Genomic DNA, 11,297 nt, shown 5'->3' on the forward strand with positions numbered 1-11,297 from the left:
AGGGTGTGTAGACGGTACACATTCCCTGTACACTGACATAGTCTTCCCAGCTCTCTCTCCCACACCCCGAGCTGTGTGACCTTCAGCGTCCCCAGGAGACCATCCCCTGAGCGTCATGCATCAGCAGACCGAGGTTAGAGTTATTAGAGATGGCTCTTTGGTTAAAGCACCACCAAACACAGTGCTAGCCAACACTGTCCCAGTCCACCCGATAAGTTCTGTTGACACAACCTCCCCGGGCTTCCCCTGGACCGGCCTAACAAGGGAACAGATGGACCAGCACTAACAGAACCCGACGCCCACACCCGACACACACCAGGCCTGTCTATCCAGCATGCATAGCGTTGGTCAGTAGCGTTTTAGGTCACGCGGTGGGGAATTAATCCTTTGTGTATTTCCACAACACAAATCAGGAGTTGTACAGTAGACTTGCTCATGGACACACTTTTTTTCTTTCTTAAGTGTTTGGAGGAAGGGTTCGTGACCTAAACAGCATTGTAGCTGTATGTAAGTGCCAAAATAAAGGAAACGCCAACATAAAGTGTCTTAATAGGGTTTTGGGCCACCACAAGCCAGAACAGCTTCAATGCACCTTGGCATAGATTCTGACAAGTGTCTGAAACTCTATTGGAGGGATGAGATGCTATTCTTTGAGAATTTCCTAAATTTGGTGTTTTGTTGATGGTGGTGGAAAACGCTGTCTCAGGCGCCACTACAGAACCTCCCATAAGTGTTCAATTGGGTTGAGATCTGGTGACTGAGACGGCCGTGGCATATGGTTTACATCGTTTTTGTGCTCATCAAACCATTCCGTGACCACTTGTGCCCTGTGGATGGGGGCATAGCCATGGTAGCCAAAATAAGGGCCTGCCCAGCATTTTTATACATGACCCTAAGCATGATGGGATGTTAATTGCTTAATTAACTCAGTATCCACACCTGTGTGGAAGGACTTGCTTTCAATATACTTTGTATCCCCCATTTATTCAAATGTTTCCATTATTTTAGCAGTTACTTGTATCTGCCACTCTGTTAAGAGCATTGGGCCAGTAACCGAAAGGTCGCTGGTTCGAATCCCCGAGCCGATTAGGTAAAAAAAAAAATCTGTCGACGTGCCCTTGAGCAAGGCACTTTACCCTAACTACTCCTGTAAATCGCTCTGAATAAGAGCGTATGCTAAATGACTAAAATATAAATGTAAAATCTCGATCTGTGTTAACAAACCTCCAAACGAGCTTCAACGCCATACAACACTCCTTCCGTGGCCTCCAACTGCTCTTAAATGCTAGTAAACCTCTTGAACTCAGCCAGGGTCTGTAGAGCGTAGTACTAGTACAGCACAAACAGATCTGGGGACAAGTTTGCGCTAAACAGGGTCTGCAGAGCGTAGTACTAGTACAGCACAAACTGATGTGGGACCAGGCTTAAGTTAGTTAGGGTGAGCAGTACTAGTATAGTATGCGTAATGAAAGAGGACACAGAAGGTCACCACTCCTCCATGTTCTCTCTGGCTCACTGTTCTAATACAACAACCCTAGCTGTTTTCTGTCTGCTCAGATCGTTCACAGAACACACACACACACACACACACACACACACACGCAGACACACACTGGTCATGCTTCTCTCCCTCGTCTGCACAGTGGCAATAACAAGCAAGTCCCTGGGGTGCAGTTGAGCTCCACAACTCCGTGACGGGTAAAGATTGAAGATGTCATTGTTCACACATGCCACAGGGCTTGTGTGTGTGTGTGTGTGTGTGTGTGTGTGTAGGACCATGTCTATCAGTAGTTCTGAATTGTTTGCGTGTTTGTATCTTTGGATGCTCATGCTTAGGTGTAAATGTAGCAAAAGTATTTGAGTGTGCTTATTTGTTTGTATTTTTGTGTAAGTGTCTTGTTCAAGGGTTTGTGTGTTGTGCATGTGTGTTTCTGGTGGTTTCTTGCGTTTGGGTGCACTTTTCTGTGTGCCTGTGCGCGTGTACCTGTGCGCGTCTAGCCGTGCGCGTCTAGCCGTGCCCTGTGGTCAGTCCCTGGTCGTGGATGTGGGAGTGACTGCAGCCTGATAACAGCCCTCACACACCACCACTATTTTTACCAGGCTAAATGTGACACACTCACACAACACACACTCAACACCGACTGTAAAACGCCTCGCTCAAAAACAACCCTTACAAAGACGGTTTGATTTGTTTCGTATATAGCTCAAACGTTGCCAAACCGTTCTCATAAGTTTCCCCAAGCGGTAGTGCCCTTCATCAAAACAGCACAGGTCAAAAACCCTGGTCCCCTCCCCCACTGCTCCATCTCCAGACAGGGACACAACAGTGACCTCTCAACCCATTTACCTTCTCCTCCCAGGGTTAAAACGTCTGGACCATGACCCTTTCCTTCTGCTTTGTGGATCTCATCTCAACTGTGGCATCTTTATTTTAGCTCCGTCTTCTCGTCCCGCCTCTGTTTTTTTTGCTCCATGTCACGCTTTTTGGAGGACGGTTTGGGTTCTATAAATATTCCCATTTCCTTCAAGCAAGGCCGGATTAAGCCAGTTGAGACTCCCACTAGGGACTTCCCAGTCTGAATCGTCGAGGGGGCAGGGAACGACGGAGAAGGGAGGGGTGTGGTGGATGCTGTTTGTGAGAGCCAGTGGGTGTTGGCTGGGAGGGTGTGGAGGGTGGCTGGTACAGGGGGGGTGAGCAGGGCTCGGTGACCCAGGGCTGGTGCTACGTGGTGGCCCTGGTCGGCTTGGTTTTCCCCCGTTGCCTACCCTGCATGGTGTAATGAATGGCTTCCTCCACTGTGGCCGTAGCTCAGCTAAAGAGTATACTTACTATGGCCCAGAATACACAAGAGAACACGAACTACAGGACCGAGGAGGCTGAGTACACTGCCTCAGAATACACTGCATCTGACCTAGCCTGAGAATATCTGGCCTCCATTATAGCATCTGCAATATCTCCGCTGAATAATATAATAATCATTAGGCCATTTTATAATATGCGTAGAAAGAATATTCTCACATCATTGTGTTTATACCTTTCTTGGTCCCAAACAGCCACTTTGGTAACCGCGCAACTTTTTTCAGACTGTTCATCATCAGCCAACCTAAACTACTTTACTTTGTTTGTCTACGAACCTCAGCGATTGTTTGCCTAGTCAAACTCACAGCAGTTCACTCCTCAGTAATTCAGATACACACACAGTTATTATTAAACCAGTTGAAACGACACGTGTGTGTGTGTGTGTTGTACCTGCTGCGTTCCTACCAGACGGCCACACAGACCCCAGGCGGCAGGAAGTGACATCAGCAAAGCACTCCAACCACGAATGTTGCTCGCCTCCAGGTAATTTCTCACTCACTCACACTTATGGACGCATACAGTGCCTTCGGAAAGTATTCAGAACCCTAGACTTTTACCATGTTTTGTTGCGCTACAGCCTTATTCGAAAATGTATTAAATTGTTTGTTTTTTCCCGCGTCAATATACACACAATACCCCACAATGACAAAGCAAAAACAGGTTTTTAGATTTTTTTCTGCTAATTTAGATATTTTAAATATATGACATCACATTTACATACTCAGTACTTTGTTGAACCACCTTTGTCAGTTATTACAGCATCAAGTCTTCTTGGGTATGACGCTACAAGCTTGGCACGCCTGTATTAGGGGAGTTTCTCCCATTCTTCTCTGCTGATCTTCTCAAGCTCTGTCAGGTTGGATGGGGAGTGTTGCTGCACAGCTATTTTCAGGCCTCTCCAGAGATGTTCAATCGGGTCAAGTCTGGGCTCTGGCTGGGCCACTGAAGGACATTGAGACTTGTCCCACAGCCACTCCTTCGTTGTCTTCGCTGTGTGCTTAGGGTTATTGTCCTGTTGGCAGGTGAATCTTCGCACCAGTCTGAGGTCCTGTGTTCTCTGGAGTAGTTTTTCATTAAGGATCTCACTGTACTTTGCTCCATTCAATTTAACCCTGGATCCTGACTAGACTCCCAGTCCCTGCCGCTGAAAAACATCCCCACAGCATGATGCTGCCACCACCATGTTTCACCGTAGGGATGGTGCCAGGTTTCCTCCAGACGTTGACGGTTGGCATTCAGGCCAAAGTGTTCAATCTTGGTTTCATCAGACCAGAGAGAATCTTGTTTCTCATGGTCTGAGAGTCTTTAGGTGCCTTTTGGCAATATCTAAGCAGACCGTCATGTGCCTTTTACTGAGAAGTGGCTTCTATCTGACCTCTTTACCATAAAGGCCTGATTGGTGGAGTGCTGCAGAGATGGTTGTCCTTCTGGAAGGTTCTCCCATCTCCAAGGAGGAACTCCAGAGCTCTGTCAGAGTGACCATCAGGTTCTTGGTCACCACCCTGACCAAGGCCCTTCCCCCAAATACTCAGTTTGGCCGTGCAGCCAGTTTAAATAAGAGTCTTGGTGGTTCTAAACATCTTCCATTTAAGAATGTTGGAGGTCACTGTGTTCTTGGGGACCTTCAATGCCGCAGAACATTTTTGGTACCCTTCCCCAAACCTGTGCCTGTCTCGGAGCTCTACGGTCCATTCCTTCGACCTGACCTCATGGCTTGGTTTTTGCTCTGCCAAGCACTATCAACAGTGGGACCTTTATATAGACAGCTGTCTGCCTTTCAAAATCATGTCCAATCAATTGAATTTACCACAGGTTAAAAGGCACATGTACAAATATCTCAAAGATGATCAATGGAAACAGGATGCACCTGAGCTCAATTTCGAGTTTCGTAGCAAAGGGTATTAATACTAATGTAAATAAGGTACAGTTAAAGTCGGAAGTTTACATACACCTTAGCCAAATACATTTCAATTCAGTTTTTCCTAGTGGGTCAGTAGTTTACAAACACTCAATTAGTATTTGGTAGCATTGCCTTTAAATTGTTTAACTTGGGTTTCGGGTAGCCTTCCACAAGCTTCCCACAACAAGTTGGTTGAATTTTGGCTCATTCCTCCTGACAGAGCTGGTGTATACTTTTTCAGTTCTGCCCACAAATTTTCTATAGGATTGAGGTCAGGGTTTTGTGATGGCCACTCCAATACCTTGACTATGTTGTCCTTTTGCCACAACTTTGGAAGTTTGCTTGGAGTGATTGTCTATTTGGAAGCCCCATTTGCGACCAAGCTTTAACTTCCTGACTGATGTCTTCCTGACTGATAAGATGTTGCTTCAAAATATCCACATGATGTTCCTTCTTCGCGATGCCATCTATTTTGTGAAGTGCAGCAGTCCCTCCTGCAGCAAAGCACCCCCACAACATAATGCTGCCACCCCCTTGCTTCACGGTTGCGATGGTGTTCTTCAGCTTGCAAGCCTCCCCCTTTTTCCTCCAAACATAACGATGGTCATTATAGCCAAACAGTTCTATTTTTGTTTCATCAGACCAGAGGACATTTCCCCAAAAAGTATGATCTCCTTGCTGAGCAGCCTTTCAGGTTATGTCAATATAGGACACGTTGTATTGTGGATATAGATACTTTTGTACCTGTTTCGTCCAGCATCTTCACAAGGTCCTTTGCTGTTTTTCTGGGATTGATTTAAACTTTTCGCACCAAAGTACGTTCATCTCTTAGAGACAGAATGTGTCTCCTTCCTGAGAGATATGGCGGCTGAGTGGTGTTTATACTTGCATACTATTGTTTGTACAACTGAACGTGGTACCTTCAGGCATTTGGAAATTGCTCCCAAGGATCAATCAGACCTGTGGAGGTCTACAGTTTTTTTTCTGAGGTCTTGGCTGATTTCTTCTCATTTTCCCATGATGTCAAGCAAAGAGGCACTGAGTTTGAAGGTAGGCCTTGAAATACATCCACAGGTACACCTCCAATTGACTCAAATGATGTCAATTAGCCTATCAGATGCTTCAAAAAGCCATGACATAATTTTCTGGAATTTTGCAAGCTGTTTAAAGGCAATGTCAACTTAGTGTATGTAAACTTCTGACCACTGGAATTGTGATACAGTGAATTATAAGTGAAATAATCTGTCTGTAAACAATTGTTGGAAAAATTACTTGTGTCATGCGCAAAGTAGATGTCCTAACCGACTTGCCAAAACTATAGTTTGTTAACAAGAAATTTGTGGAGTGGTTGAAAAACGAGTTTGAATGACTCCAACCTAAGTGTGTGTATGCTTCCGACTAAAACTGTATTTCTGTTTTTATGGGGTATTGTGTGTAGATTGCTGAGGATGTTTATTTAATCCATTTTAGAATAAGGCTATAACGTAACAATGTGGAAAAAGTCAAGGGGTCTGAATACTTTCCGAAGCTACTATATATATATATATATACAGTGCCTTGCGAAAGTATTCGGCCCACTTGAACTTTGCGACCTTTTGCCACATTTCAGGCTTCAAACATAAAGATATAAAACTGTATTTTTTTGTGAAGAATCAACAACAAGTGGGACACAATGATGAAGTGGAACGACATTTATTGGATATTTAAAACTTTTTTAACAAATCAAAAACTGAAAAATTGGGCGTGCAAAATTATTCAGCCCCCTTAAGTTAATACTTTGTAGCGACACCTTTTGCTGCAATTACAGCTGTAAGTCGCTTGGGGTATGTCTCTATCAGTTTTGCACATCGAGAGACTGACATTTTTTCCCATTCCTCCTTGCAAAACAGCTCGAGCTCAGTGAGGTTGGATGGAGAGCATTTGTGAACAGCAGTTTTCAGTTCTTTCCACAGATTCTCGATTGGATTCAGGTCTGGACTTTGACTTGGCCATTCTAACACCTGGATATGTTTATTTTTGAACCATTCCATTGTAGATTTTGCTTTATGTTTTGGATCATTGTCTTGTTGGAAGACAAATCTCCATCCCAGTCTCAGGTCTTTGCAGACTCCATCAGGTTTTCTTCCAGAATGGTCCTGTATTTGGCTCCGTCCATCTTCACATCAATTTTAACCATCTTCCCTGTCCCTGCTCAAGAAAAGCAGGCCCAAACCATGATGCTGCCACCACCATGTTTGACAGTGGGTATGGTGTGTTCAGGGTGATGAGCTGTGTTGCTTTTACGCCAAACGTTATGTTTTGCATTGTTGCCAAAAAGTTCAATTTTGGTTTCATCTGACCAAAGCACCTTCTTCCACATGTTTGGTGTGTCTCCCAGGTGGCTTGTGGCAAACTTTAAACGACACTTTTTATGGATATCTTTAAGAAATGGCTTTCTTCTTGCCACTCTTCCATAAAGGCCAGATTTGTGCAATATACAACTGATTGTTGTCCTGTGGACAGAGTCTCCCACCTCAGCTGTAGATCTCTGCAGTTCATCCAGAGTGATCATGGGCCTCTTGGCTGCATCTCTGATCAGTGTTCTCCTTGTATGAGCTGAAAGTTTAGAGGGACGGCCAGGTCTTGGTAGATTTGCAGTGGTCTGATACTCCTTCCATTTCAATATTATCGCTTGCACAGTGCTCCTTGGGATGTTTAAAGCTTGGGAAATCTTTTTGTATCCAAATCCGGCTTTAAACTTCTTCACAACAGTGTCTCGGACCTGCCTGGTGTGTTCCTTGTTCTTCATGATGCTCTCTGCGCTTTTAACGGACCTCTGAGACTATCACAGTGCAGGTGCATTTATACAGAGACTTGATTACACACAGGTGGATTGTATTTATCATCATTAGTCATTTAGGTCAACATTGGATCATTCAGAGATCCTCACTGAACTTCTGGAGAGAGTTTGCTGCACTGAAAGTAAAGGGGCTGAATAATTTTGCACACCCAATTTTTCAGTTTTTGATTTGTTAAAAAAGTTTGAAATATCCAATAAATGTCGTTCCACTTCATGATTGTGTCCCACTTGTTGTTGATTCTTCACAAAAAAGTACAGTTTTATATCTTTATGTTTGAAGCCTGAAATGTGGCAAAAGGTCGCAAAGTTCAAGGGGGCCAAATACTTTCGCAAGGCACTGTGTATCTATCTATCTATCTATCTATCTATCTATCTCACACATCCACTCCTGATATTGAAAAGACTCCTTTTTCTTCTGCCCTTCCCTCCTTGGTTTGTTTCCCTCCACGCCCCACACAGGCTTCCATTTCAATGGAACCGACCTCCACCTACCACATACTTTCCTGTCCCAAACCTGGGCCTGTTTTTGCAGTGTCATTATGGGGTGTTGTGTGGGTATTGTATTGTGTGTAGATTGCAGAGTATTTTTTTATATCCATTTTTTAATAAGTCTGTAACGTAGCAAAATATGGAGAATGTCAAGGGGTCTAAATATTTTCAGAATGCAGTGTATATTCCCAAAAGTATGTGGACACCCCTTCATATTAGTGGTTTCGGCTATTTCATTCACACGCGTTGCTGACTGGTGTATACAATTGAGCACTCAGCCATGCATTCTCCATAGACAAACATAGGCAGTAGACTGACCTTACTGAAGAGCTCAGTGACTTTCAACGTGGCACCTTCATAGGATGCCACCTTTCCAACAAGTCAGTTCGTCAAATGTCTGGCCTGCTAGAGCTTCCCCGGTCAACTGTAAGCGTTGTTATTGTGAAGTGGAAACGTCTAGGCGCATCAACGGCTCACCCGTGTAGTGGTAGGCCAGACAAGCTCACAGAACGGGACCGCCGAGTGCTGAAGCGCTTTGCGCATAATAATCACCTGTCCTTGGTTGCAACACTCACTACCGAGTTCAAAACTGCCTCTTGAAGCAACGTCAGCACAAGAACTGTTCGTCAGGAGCTTCATGGAAAAAGTTTCCATGGCCGTGCAGCTGCACACAATCCTAAGATCACCATGTGCATTGCCAAGCGTCAGCTGGAGAGGTGTAAATCTTGCCGACAGTGGAAACGCGTTCTCTGAAGTGATGAATCACACTCACCATGTGGCAGTCTGAAGGACGAGTCGGATGCTGGCGGATGCTAGGAAAAAAACTACCTGCCTGAATGCATAGTGCCAACTGTAAAGTTTGGTAGAGGAGGAATAATGTTCTGGGGCTGTTTTTCATGGTTCGGGCTAGGCCCCTTAGTTCAAGTAAAGGGACAATACATCATACAATAACATTCTTGATGATTCTGTGCTTCCTACTTTGTGGCAATAGTTTGGAAGGCTCTTTACTGTTTCAGACAATGACAATGCACAAAGCGAGGTCCATACAGAAATGTTTCGTCGAGATCGGTGTGGAAGAACCTCATTGAACACCTTTTGGGATGAATTGTAATGCAGACTGCGAGCCAGGCCTAATCACCCAAAATCAGTGCCCGACCTCACTAATGCTCTTGTGGCTGAATGGAAGCAAGTCCCCACAGCAATCTTCCAACATCTAATTTAAAAAGCCTCCCCACAAGAGCGGAGGCTGTTATAGCAGCAAAGGGGGACCAACTCTATATTAATGACCATGATTTTTTAATGAGCTGTTCGGCGAGCAGGTGTCCACATACTTGTGGTCATGTACAGTACCAGTCAAAGGTTTGGACACAGCTACTCATTCATGGGGTTTTCTTTATTTTTACTATATTATACATTGTAGAAAAATAGTGAATACATCCAAACTATGAAATAACACATTTGGAATCATGTAGTAACCAAAAAAGTGTTAAACAAATCAATATATATTTTATATTTGAGATTCTTCAAAGTAGCCACCCTTTGCCTTGATGACAGCTTTGCACACTCTTGGCATTCTCTCAACCAGCTTCATGAGCAATGCTTTTCCAACAGTCTTGAAGGAGTTCCCACATATGTGGAGCACTCGTTGGCTGCTTTTCCTTCTCTGTGGTCCAACTCATCCCAAACCGTCATAACCGCCATCGATAAGAGACATTACTGTGCAGCTGTATTCATCGACTTGGCCAAGGCTTTCGACTCTGTCAATCACCACATTCTTATCGGTAAACTCATCAGCCTTGGTTTCTCAAATGACTGCCTTGCCTGGTTCACCAACTACTTCTTCAGTGTGTCAAATCGGAGGGCCTGTTGTCCGCACCTCTGGCAGTCTCTATGGGGGTGCCACAGGGTTCAATTCTCGGGCCGTCTCTTTTCTCTGTATATATCAATGATGTCGCTCTTGCTGCTTGTGATTCTCTGATCCACCTCTACGCAGACGACAACAATCTGTATACTTCTGGCCCTTCTTTGGACACTGTGTTAACTAACCTCCAGACGAGCTTCAATGCCATACAACTCTCCTTCCTTGACATCCAACTGCTCTTTAAATGCAAGTAAAACTAAATGCTTGCTCAGAGCAGCTCACAGATCACTGCACCTGTACATAGCCCATCCAAATTCCTCATCCCCAAACTTTTATTTATTATGTATTTATTTTTTGCTCCTTTATACCCCAGCATCTACTTGCACATTCATCTTTTGCACATCTATCACTTGTGTTTAATTGCTAAATTGTAATTATTTCGCCACTATGGCCTATTTATTGCCTTACCTCCCTTATCTTACCTCATTTGCACACACTGTATATAGACTTTTTCTCTATTGTGTTATTGACTGTATGTTTGTTAATTCCATGTTTAACTCGGTGTTGTTTGTGTCGCACAGGTCTTCTGATGCAGCACTCCATCACTCTCCTTCTTGGTGAAATAGCACTTACACAGTCTGGATGTGTGTTGGGTCATTGTCCTGTTGAAAAACAAATGTCTTACTAAGCCGAAACCATCTCAATTGAGTTAAGGTCTGATGATCTCCCAAGTGCCGCCACGGTCTAAGGCATCTCAGTGCTTGAGGCGTCACTACAGACACACTGCTTGACAATCACACAAAGCTCAAACCAGATGAGATTGCCTATTGCTGTGGTAACCATGCTGGTTAAGTGTGCCTTGAATTGTAAATAACTGACAGTATCACCAGCAACGCACCCCCACACCATCACACCTCGTCCTCCATGCTTCAGGGTGGAAACCACACATGCAGAGATCATCCGTTCACCTGCTGTGTGTCTCACAAGGACATGGTGGTTGGAACCAAACATCTCATTTGGACTCATCAGACCAAAGGACAGATTTCCACCAGATGGTTTTTGCGACTGCACTTGAAAAAAATGTCAGTTCTTGACATTTTCCGGATTGACTGACCTTCAAGTAATGATGGACTGCTGTTTCTCTTTGCTTATTTGAGCTGTTTTTGCCATAATATGGACTTGTTCTTTTACCAAATAGGTCTATCTTCTGTATACCACCCCTACCTTTGACAGAACATAACTGATTCCACAAATGTACTTTTAACAAGGCACACTTGTTAATTTAAATGCACTCCAGGTGACTACCTCATCAAGCTGGTTGAGAGAATGCGAAAGTGTGCAAAGAGTG

The 11,297-nt window shown here is 44.2% G+C and overlaps 1 long non-coding RNA gene across 1 annotated transcript; it reads left to right on the forward strand.

Annotated features, from left to right (window-relative positions):
- The first annotated feature begins 1,244 nt into the window (after positions 1-1,244).
- Positions 1,245-10,858, forward strand: LOC118943815. The gene is made up of 3 exons (XR_005039091.1): positions 1,245-1,698; positions 3,269-3,343; positions 10,531-10,858. It is a non-coding gene; the product is annotated as an uncharacterized LOC118943815 (long non-coding RNA).
- The last annotated feature ends 439 nt before the right edge of the window (positions 10,859-11,297 follow it).

Source organism: Oncorhynchus mykiss, chromosome 23 (assembly GCF_013265735.2).
Source record: "Oncorhynchus mykiss isolate Arlee chromosome 23, USDA_OmykA_1.1, whole genome shotgun sequence".
NCBI classification, from domain to species: domain Eukaryota; kingdom Metazoa; phylum Chordata; class Actinopteri; order Salmoniformes; family Salmonidae; genus Oncorhynchus; species Oncorhynchus mykiss.